Source organism: Budorcas taxicolor, chromosome 2, assembly GCF_023091745.1.
Source record: "Budorcas taxicolor isolate Tak-1 chromosome 2, Takin1.1, whole genome shotgun sequence".
In the NCBI taxonomy this organism is placed as follows: domain Eukaryota; kingdom Metazoa; phylum Chordata; class Mammalia; order Artiodactyla; family Bovidae; genus Budorcas; species Budorcas taxicolor.
In genome coordinates this window covers 113,492,074-113,499,742 of record NC_068911.1, presented here as the reverse complement: position 1 = coordinate 113,499,742, position 7,669 = coordinate 113,492,074, and the positions used below count along the sequence as shown (strand labels likewise).

Genomic DNA, 7,669 nt, shown 5'->3' with positions numbered 1-7,669 from the left:
TACAGTGCAAGAGACCTGGGTTTCATCCCTGGGTTGCGAAGATCCCCTGGAGGATGGAATGACCTCCTACCTCAGTAGTTTTGCCTGGAGAATTCCATGGACAGATGAGTCTGGCAAGCTAGCGTCTATGGGGTTGCAAAGAATTGGACATGACTGAGTGACTAACACTTTCAGTTTTCACTTTCATGTATGTTTTTATATGTGTGTGTATATGTGTGTGTGTATAGCCTCCCTGGTGGCTCAGACGGTAAAGTGTCTGCCTGCAATGCAGGAGACCCAGGTTCAATCCCTGGGTTGGGAAGATCCCCTGGAGAAGGAAATGGCAACCCACTCCAGTACTCTTGCCTGGAAAATTCCATGGACTGAGGAGCCTGGTGGGTTACAGTTCATGGGGTCGCAAAGAGTCTGACACGACTGAGCGACTTCACTTTCATACATATATATATATCATATATACATTTGCATATTATATATATATATATCTCACAACTTCTTTATCCATTCATCTGCTGATGGACATTTAGGTTGCTTTCTTGTCTTGGCTATTATAAGTAGTGCTGCTATGAACATTGGAGGGCCACTTAGTTTTTTGAATCAAAGCTTCAACTTTTCCAGATTCTTGTCCAGGGATGGGATTTCTGAATCATATACTATCTCTATTTTTAATTTTTAAGGAGCTTCCAGACTGTTTTCCATAGTGGATGCACCAATTTACATTCCCATCAATAATGTAGGTGGGTTCCCTTTTGCCCACATCCTCTCCAGAAATTATTTGTAGACTTCTTGATGATGGCCATTCTAACCAATGTGAGAAAGTCAAATCTCATTTTCATCTCACAACTCTCCCCAAATCAAGTTCCATTGGTACACATATAAACATCATTTTTATCAATTATGATAAGGACAGTGGTTCTATCACTTACTGAGGATTTATTATGTGCTAAAGGAAGTGGCAACCTACTCCAGTGTTCTTGCCTGGAGAATCCCAGGGACGGGGGAGCCTGGTGGGCTGCCGTCTATGGGGTCGCATAGTCAGACATGACTGAAGTGACTTAGCAGCAGCAGCAGCAGCAGCAGACTCTGTGCTTTACACAAATGATTTCATTATGAAAAGAGCATTAAGAGAGATATATATATTCACTCCCCTCCTTTTTTTTAATAGATGAAGAACTTGAGAAAAAAGCATTTAAATACTTGATCTATCAAGGGGATAGCAAAGGTACTATGTTATACTGCCTAGGAATTACCATGATGATCTTATTTTATCACTTTGCTTCAGACTGATGCAGCTATAGACCCCAATGCTTGATCTTAAGTTTGGTCTCCACCCTTACCTCCTGTGGGCTCCTTTCTCTGCCAAGTTTGTATTTAAGCTCTGTCTCAGTATCTGCTTTCCTCATGCATCCCTCATGTGGGCCTGTTTAAGCAAGGTTAAGTTCACTCTAACCTTGATGCAAACTTCAATATCTACAGTGAGTATGGAGATTTAATTCGGCCAGTGTATAACATTAGCAAGTGGTGGGCACTGTGTGTGGCCTGGAAAGCATCTACCCCATCTAAATGGGACAGTTGCTATTCAACTCCAATTTTTTGGGTGAGTGAGCAAGTGTTGTCAGTGAAGCTGAAACTTGGGTTTGCATAAGAAATATGCTTATTTTGGGGACACAATCAAGTCCAAACTACCACAGTTGTTTACTCATAGGTTATCAGACTTTGAGTTCTAAATTTGATAACTAAATTTCAAAATATTAGGAGCTCAGGTGTGTAGTTTAAAACATTGATATGGCAAGTGTCTCTTTATGCTTATAATATCATATGAAGTGGGAACTGACTTATTTACGGTCTCATAGCTGGTTAGTGGCACAGCTGAGATTCCAATCCAACCTCTCATCTGCCTGCAAAACTGCCACGCTTGGTTACAATTCTGACAGTTACCTAAGACTAACTAGAAATAACCTTTCATAGATCTGATTGGATTTAGAACTTAAAAAAGGCAGGGCAAGAAAATGATTGGATTTAGATGGATTACATGTTTGATTCAACTTAGTATTTCTTAAGGTACTGTGTAATTGAAATTATCTTTAGAATATGCTCACTCCTTCACAGGTACTCAACCTTTGAGGGTCATCACCATTCCCACACACATTAAAATATATATATATATTATATAGGGTTAAAACAGTTAGCTCTAATAATTGACAATGCTAAAAATCTCAATAGTGTGCAATGTACTTTCTTGTTGACACTAATTCCAGTGCAGAAATTCCTGGCTGGGTGGCTCCCCTGGCAAGAATTTCCCCAAATATCTTAGAAACCCAGATTCATTCCACCACAGGACACTATATTGTCCTCACATGGGGTCAATAAAGAAAAAATTTCACATCTAGAAGAGTTTTTTAGTCGATTCAGGTTGGGAAAGGAGTACCTCATTTCTCCCACATTCCACTGGCCAGAACATAGGCCGATAGAATGGTCTGGTCATATGATCCACACCTAGATGCAAGGAGAGTGGTGAATACACTTTCCATATGTTCCAAAGACTAGAAAGAAATGGACTGGAAAACATATGATATTATTTTTAGGAATGAAAATTAAAAAAAATAAAAAAGGAAAAACTGGCATTATTCTGCAAATGTTTTTTTTCATTGGAGACTTGATTCTCTATGATTGAATTATGAGAATTAAATTCTCTTGCTGGGAACAGAATTATTACTACACATGCACAGCACCAGGTGTAAGAGACTGAGGATGAGAACGATAAAAGCTCCTGTCAGTTGTCTCCAGAAGGACATTTACAGGCGTGGTGGATCCAAGATTGCTATGCAGTCCCCTCAAGGGATCTCTTATAATGGAAATGTTCCATGAGGGGGCAATAAGTCAGAGACCCTTCATGGCTTTGTCTCAGCCTCCTACAAGGAGGGTAGGAGGGTATGCAAAAAAGCCATTTTCAGAGAATGAATCAATGTTTCCCTGATTGGCATTTTTGCCTTCTGAAGACATTGTACTCTGTCATACCTTGGGAGGCTTGAGGCTTTGTTTTACAATTACAGACAGTTTTTTCCACCAGTTTTCAAAGACAAATAGCTGCTCTTTTTTTCTGAGGCTAATAGAGAAAAATTAGTTAAGAACTGAGGGAAATAAAATGCCCTATATGCGACTACAATGGCTATAACTAGAGGGAAAACATTAAGCATACAATGGTCTTTAATTAAGAATAAAACTACTAAGCAGGCTGTACAAGAATATCATCTTTGCAATTAATATTCAGATTAAGTTTCAAGCTTCCAGATACTGTCTAAATTGAATTACTTCCTACCACATAAAATATCCATAATTTGGCTTAACCTCAGGAATAGTAAGCTGAATTTACTCTGATCCACTCCTGTGTCAGGATATTTGGCTCACTATGGACGTTTCTCCTCACATCTTTGTTTCTGTGTGGCTGGGCAGAAACTCTCTCAACAAAAGTCATCATTCAAATGCTGAGAATTCTAAAATTCAGAATCAAATGCCTCAGAACCTGTATTAATCTGCTAGGGCTGACGTAACACACGACTGAAGTGACTTAGCAGCAGCAACAGGGCTGACATAACAAGTATCTAGGGGGATACTTATATGTGTGGCTTAAGTAATAGAAAAAAATTTTCATAAGTTTGAAGCCCAAGATCAGGGTATCAACCGTGTTGATTTGAAGCATCTTTCTTTGGCTCACAGATGACTATCTTTTCCCTGGGTCTTCACAGAATCTTCCCTCTGTACCTATCTATGGTCAGATTTCCTTTTCTCAAAAGGACACCAGTAAGACTGGGTGAGGGCTTATCCTAATGACCTTATTTTTAATTTAATCACCTACTTAAAGATCCTATTTCAAAATATAGGCACATTCTGAGGTACTGGGGGTTAGGGCTTCAACATTTGAATTTTGAAGGGGTTGAATTCAGCCTGCAACAGAGCCCAATTTTCCAAACCCTGGACAGTGTCCTGTCGGGGGGGGGGGGGGGGGTTAGAAGGTCAAACAAAAATCATGCATGTGCTATCTTCTTCTTAGAGCTTCATGCCACACACATTGCCTGAAGATATTCTCCTAGATTCTTCAGTTCCTTGAGCTGATACACTCTCTTCTTAGTTAAGTGCATTTAATTTTGGTCTACTTTTGCTTGCTACTTGAAGAAATCTGATCTGTTTACATACCATATTCATAGGGAATTCCTACCCTAATATGCTCCCTCCAGTTGACAAAGATGACTCTTGTTCCCTCTCTTCAACCTAAGCTCTAAGTTGTCTTATCTCCTGGTTTTCCCTTAGGTGCCTAATGCATCTCTCCTTCTTGAGGGCTCTGTTCTTCCTAATTTTCCTTCAGAGGACCTCCTTCCCACTTATTTGAAGTAAGCATGAGGTTATTATAAAAGCCATCCCCTATTCAGATCAATTGGGATATCTCAGGAAAGGAGTTCTCCAGACTTTGGGGAAGGCAGATACACAATACTGTTATTTGCGGACACAAACGTTGCTCTTTCAAAGTTTTGCTCCAAGTCTAATCTCATCTTTGATGACCAAATCATACTATGGCAGACAAAATTGCCACTTAGTAGCGATTTTTCACTTTCATGCATTGGAGAAGAAAGTGGCAACCCACTCCACTGTTCTTGCCTGGAGAATCCCAGGGACGGCCAAGCCTGGTGGGCTACCATCTATGGGGTCGCACAGAGTCGGACACGACTGAAGCGACTTAGCAGCAGCAGCAGCAGTGATGTGTTTGGCATAAAATCACCTGAATGTGGAATACGAAACCACTCACACCCCTCTCTGTCCCCTCTTTGATCCCATATACTCACCCAGTCCTCTCAAGTAACCTATAAACTGCCAAATTGTCTTTCCACTGGCCTATTGTAATAAATAAAAAAATATTTAATTATGTTTATACAATCTTCTCTTTTCTTCCTGTGTTCCTGAACCAAGGTCCAGAGAGTGGGAAGGAGTTGATTAATGTCTGAGAACTAGTTCCTAGGATAGCTCAACTGGAATCCAGGTCATGATTGCTCTACCCTGCTGAATGATTTGGACACAAGATGACATTTCTGATCTGAAATCAGCCATCCTTCACTTGGAATGGTCAGGGGCTGCTTATGTGATATCACCTATTAAATCAGAGGCATCATTGGCTGTTAGCTGGGAGCAAGAGAACAGAGAAAATCTAGGTGTCTTTAGGGTCAAGGTCCAAAGATATCTGTGCTTTCAGCTGTATCAACACTTAACTAAAATAGACCAACTGACAGTAGCCAGGGGTTGATTTTGGATGTACGCAGCAGTCAGCGGCAGCTTGCAGCAAGCAGCAGTGAGCAGTCATTAGAAACAAGTTCTTAATTTCCCAGGCTGAGAGTCCTTACCAATGGACCACAGGAGCCAGCAGTTACGGCTAAGGTCCCTAGTCTTTGCCTGTCTAGTTAAGAAGGAATTCAGGCGAGGAGGCAGAAGGTAAACAGTAAGTAAAAAGTTTATTGAAAAGTACATGCGGATAGGCTCATGGGCAAGCTGAGAGAGAGAGAGACTCTCGCCTTTGGGAAGTTTAAATTCCTTTATAATTGGGCAGTTTTCTGGATATTTTTCTTCCCTTAGGCCAATTATCTTGCTTTGTCCCTTCCCTAGTTATTCGTCTCAGGACCCTTCCCTGTGATATGCACACACACCTTAGCCAAGATGAACCTCAAAGTTAAGGCTTCTGGGAGGAGCAAGACTCATTATGGCCTGGAATTATTCTCTGACTTTTGACTCCAAGAAGCCTTTCTGTGTATGTGTATTGTCTCCCTTATCCTTTACTCAGAAAGATTTTTTTTTTTTTTTTTTGCCTTGCTTTGTCCTTGACATTATTATTCCCTTAAAATGTTTACAAGGAACATTGACATTGACATTGAAGTTGCTCAGTCATGTCCGACTTTTTGCGACCCCATGGACTGTAGCCTACCAGGCTCCTCTGTCCATGGAATTTTCCAGGCAAGAACACTGGAGTGGGTTGCCATTTCCTTCTACAGGAGATCTTCCCAACCCAGGGATCGAACCTGGGTCTCCTGCATTGTAGGCAGGCACTTTACTGTCTGAGCCACCAGGGACAAAGACTGGCTATTTACCCTATTTCTGTTGTTACTTCCATTTTGGATAGCAAATGGGGCTGGTTGTAAATTCCTCAACTGGAGCCCATCTGTCTCTTATTTCAGGAATTGAAAATAGGAGCTGGCTGACTGTGAATTTTCAACCTGGAGCTCATCTATCTCCTACGTCAGGATCACGAGAAGAAATTAAATATAATAATTAAGTAAAAATCAATGGGGACCCAGGAGTCAACCAAAAGATCAGGAATCATGAAAACAGTAAAATCATTTACTTTTAGGTAGAGCTGAGAGACATTTACACTGTGCGATCAAGGGAGTAGCAGCAAAGCATCCCTCTCCCCAAAATATATCCAAGTAATCCTGCCATAGTAATCCTGCCATAGTGCCTACATTTCCCCAGCCTGTGCATTGATTGTTTTGATTTCTGGGTCTTCTCTGTTTTTTTTTTTTTAAGCCCTTTACTGAAGCAGAAATAGCCCTGGAAAATATGACACCACCTTAGGAATTAATTTGTCTGTTATGAATTGAATTATGTCCCCCATCTCCCAATTCATATGTTGAAGCACTAACCCTTGGTGTGACTGTATTTAGAGATAAGGTCTTTAGGAATATATTTAAGGTAAAATGAAGTCATTAACATCAGGTCCAAATCTAACAAGACTGGTGTCCTTACAAAGGGAGGAAGAGAGGATGATCTGTCTCTCAAGCCTACAATTCTCTTTGTCTCAGATCCCAGGTGGCTAATGAGGCAAACCTACCACATCCATCAGGGAAAGAAGTTCAGGTGGTGTTGCACCACCCAGTCCTTCCTGGGTTCCGGTTAAGACTTAGAGAAATCCTCCCCTTGTACTGCTAAGAATGCAACTCTCAGGACCTCCTGAGTTTGGGCAAATTGAAGTTAAGTTACTGAAGGGCAAGCTGTTGCTTTTAAGAATCCAAATGGTTAGCTGCCTCTCGTTTTCAGCAAGCTGAAGATTAATAAAGGGCAAATTTGCAAGGCATATTTTACATGCCCCATTAAACTGGTGGGATTAAGTGTGCACAAAAAGTAATTGCCTTTTGATGTGAATAAAGCACAAAAAGCCCAGATAGAGGAAGCATGTCCCCTAATTTATGGTTCTATCAGAGACTTTCTCTGTAATTATCATCTTAACGTCAAAGGGCATAATATACAGTAATGCTAAAAGGTACACAGCACTAAAGTCACTGTGACTTTTGCCTTTTCTTGGAGGGCAAGCTGGTTTCTCTCCTGGCCAGGCCCTGCAGCTTCTCTCTAGTGCTGACAGTGTTTACAAGAAAGGAAGTCGGTTACTTCTGGTGGGTTGTGTTCTTGCTGGTGTCTCTCTGGAGTGGAAGAGGGAGGCACCCAGGACTCCTCTTTTATGGCATGCTGTTTTCAGTAGGCCTCCAGACGTCCTTCTGAGCCGATGTGACTAATCATATCCTCATATACCAATGCTTCCAATTACTTAGAAATCGTAGTGGTCAATCAGAGTCTTGAAAATGACTGAAAGCTTGGGTTTTCCCCCAAGGTTTTAATAATTTGAATTTTCTCAGAAAAA

At 41.0% G+C, this 7,669-nt stretch overlaps 1 non-coding gene across 1 annotated transcript; it reads left to right on the top strand.

Moving 5' to 3' along the window:
• The first annotated feature begins 229 nt into the window (after window positions 1-229).
• Window positions 230-301, top strand: TRNAC-GCA (transfer RNA cysteine (anticodon GCA)). The gene has a single exon. It is a non-coding gene; the product is annotated as a tRNA-Cys (tRNA).
• The last annotated feature ends 7,368 nt before the right edge of the window (window positions 302-7,669 follow it).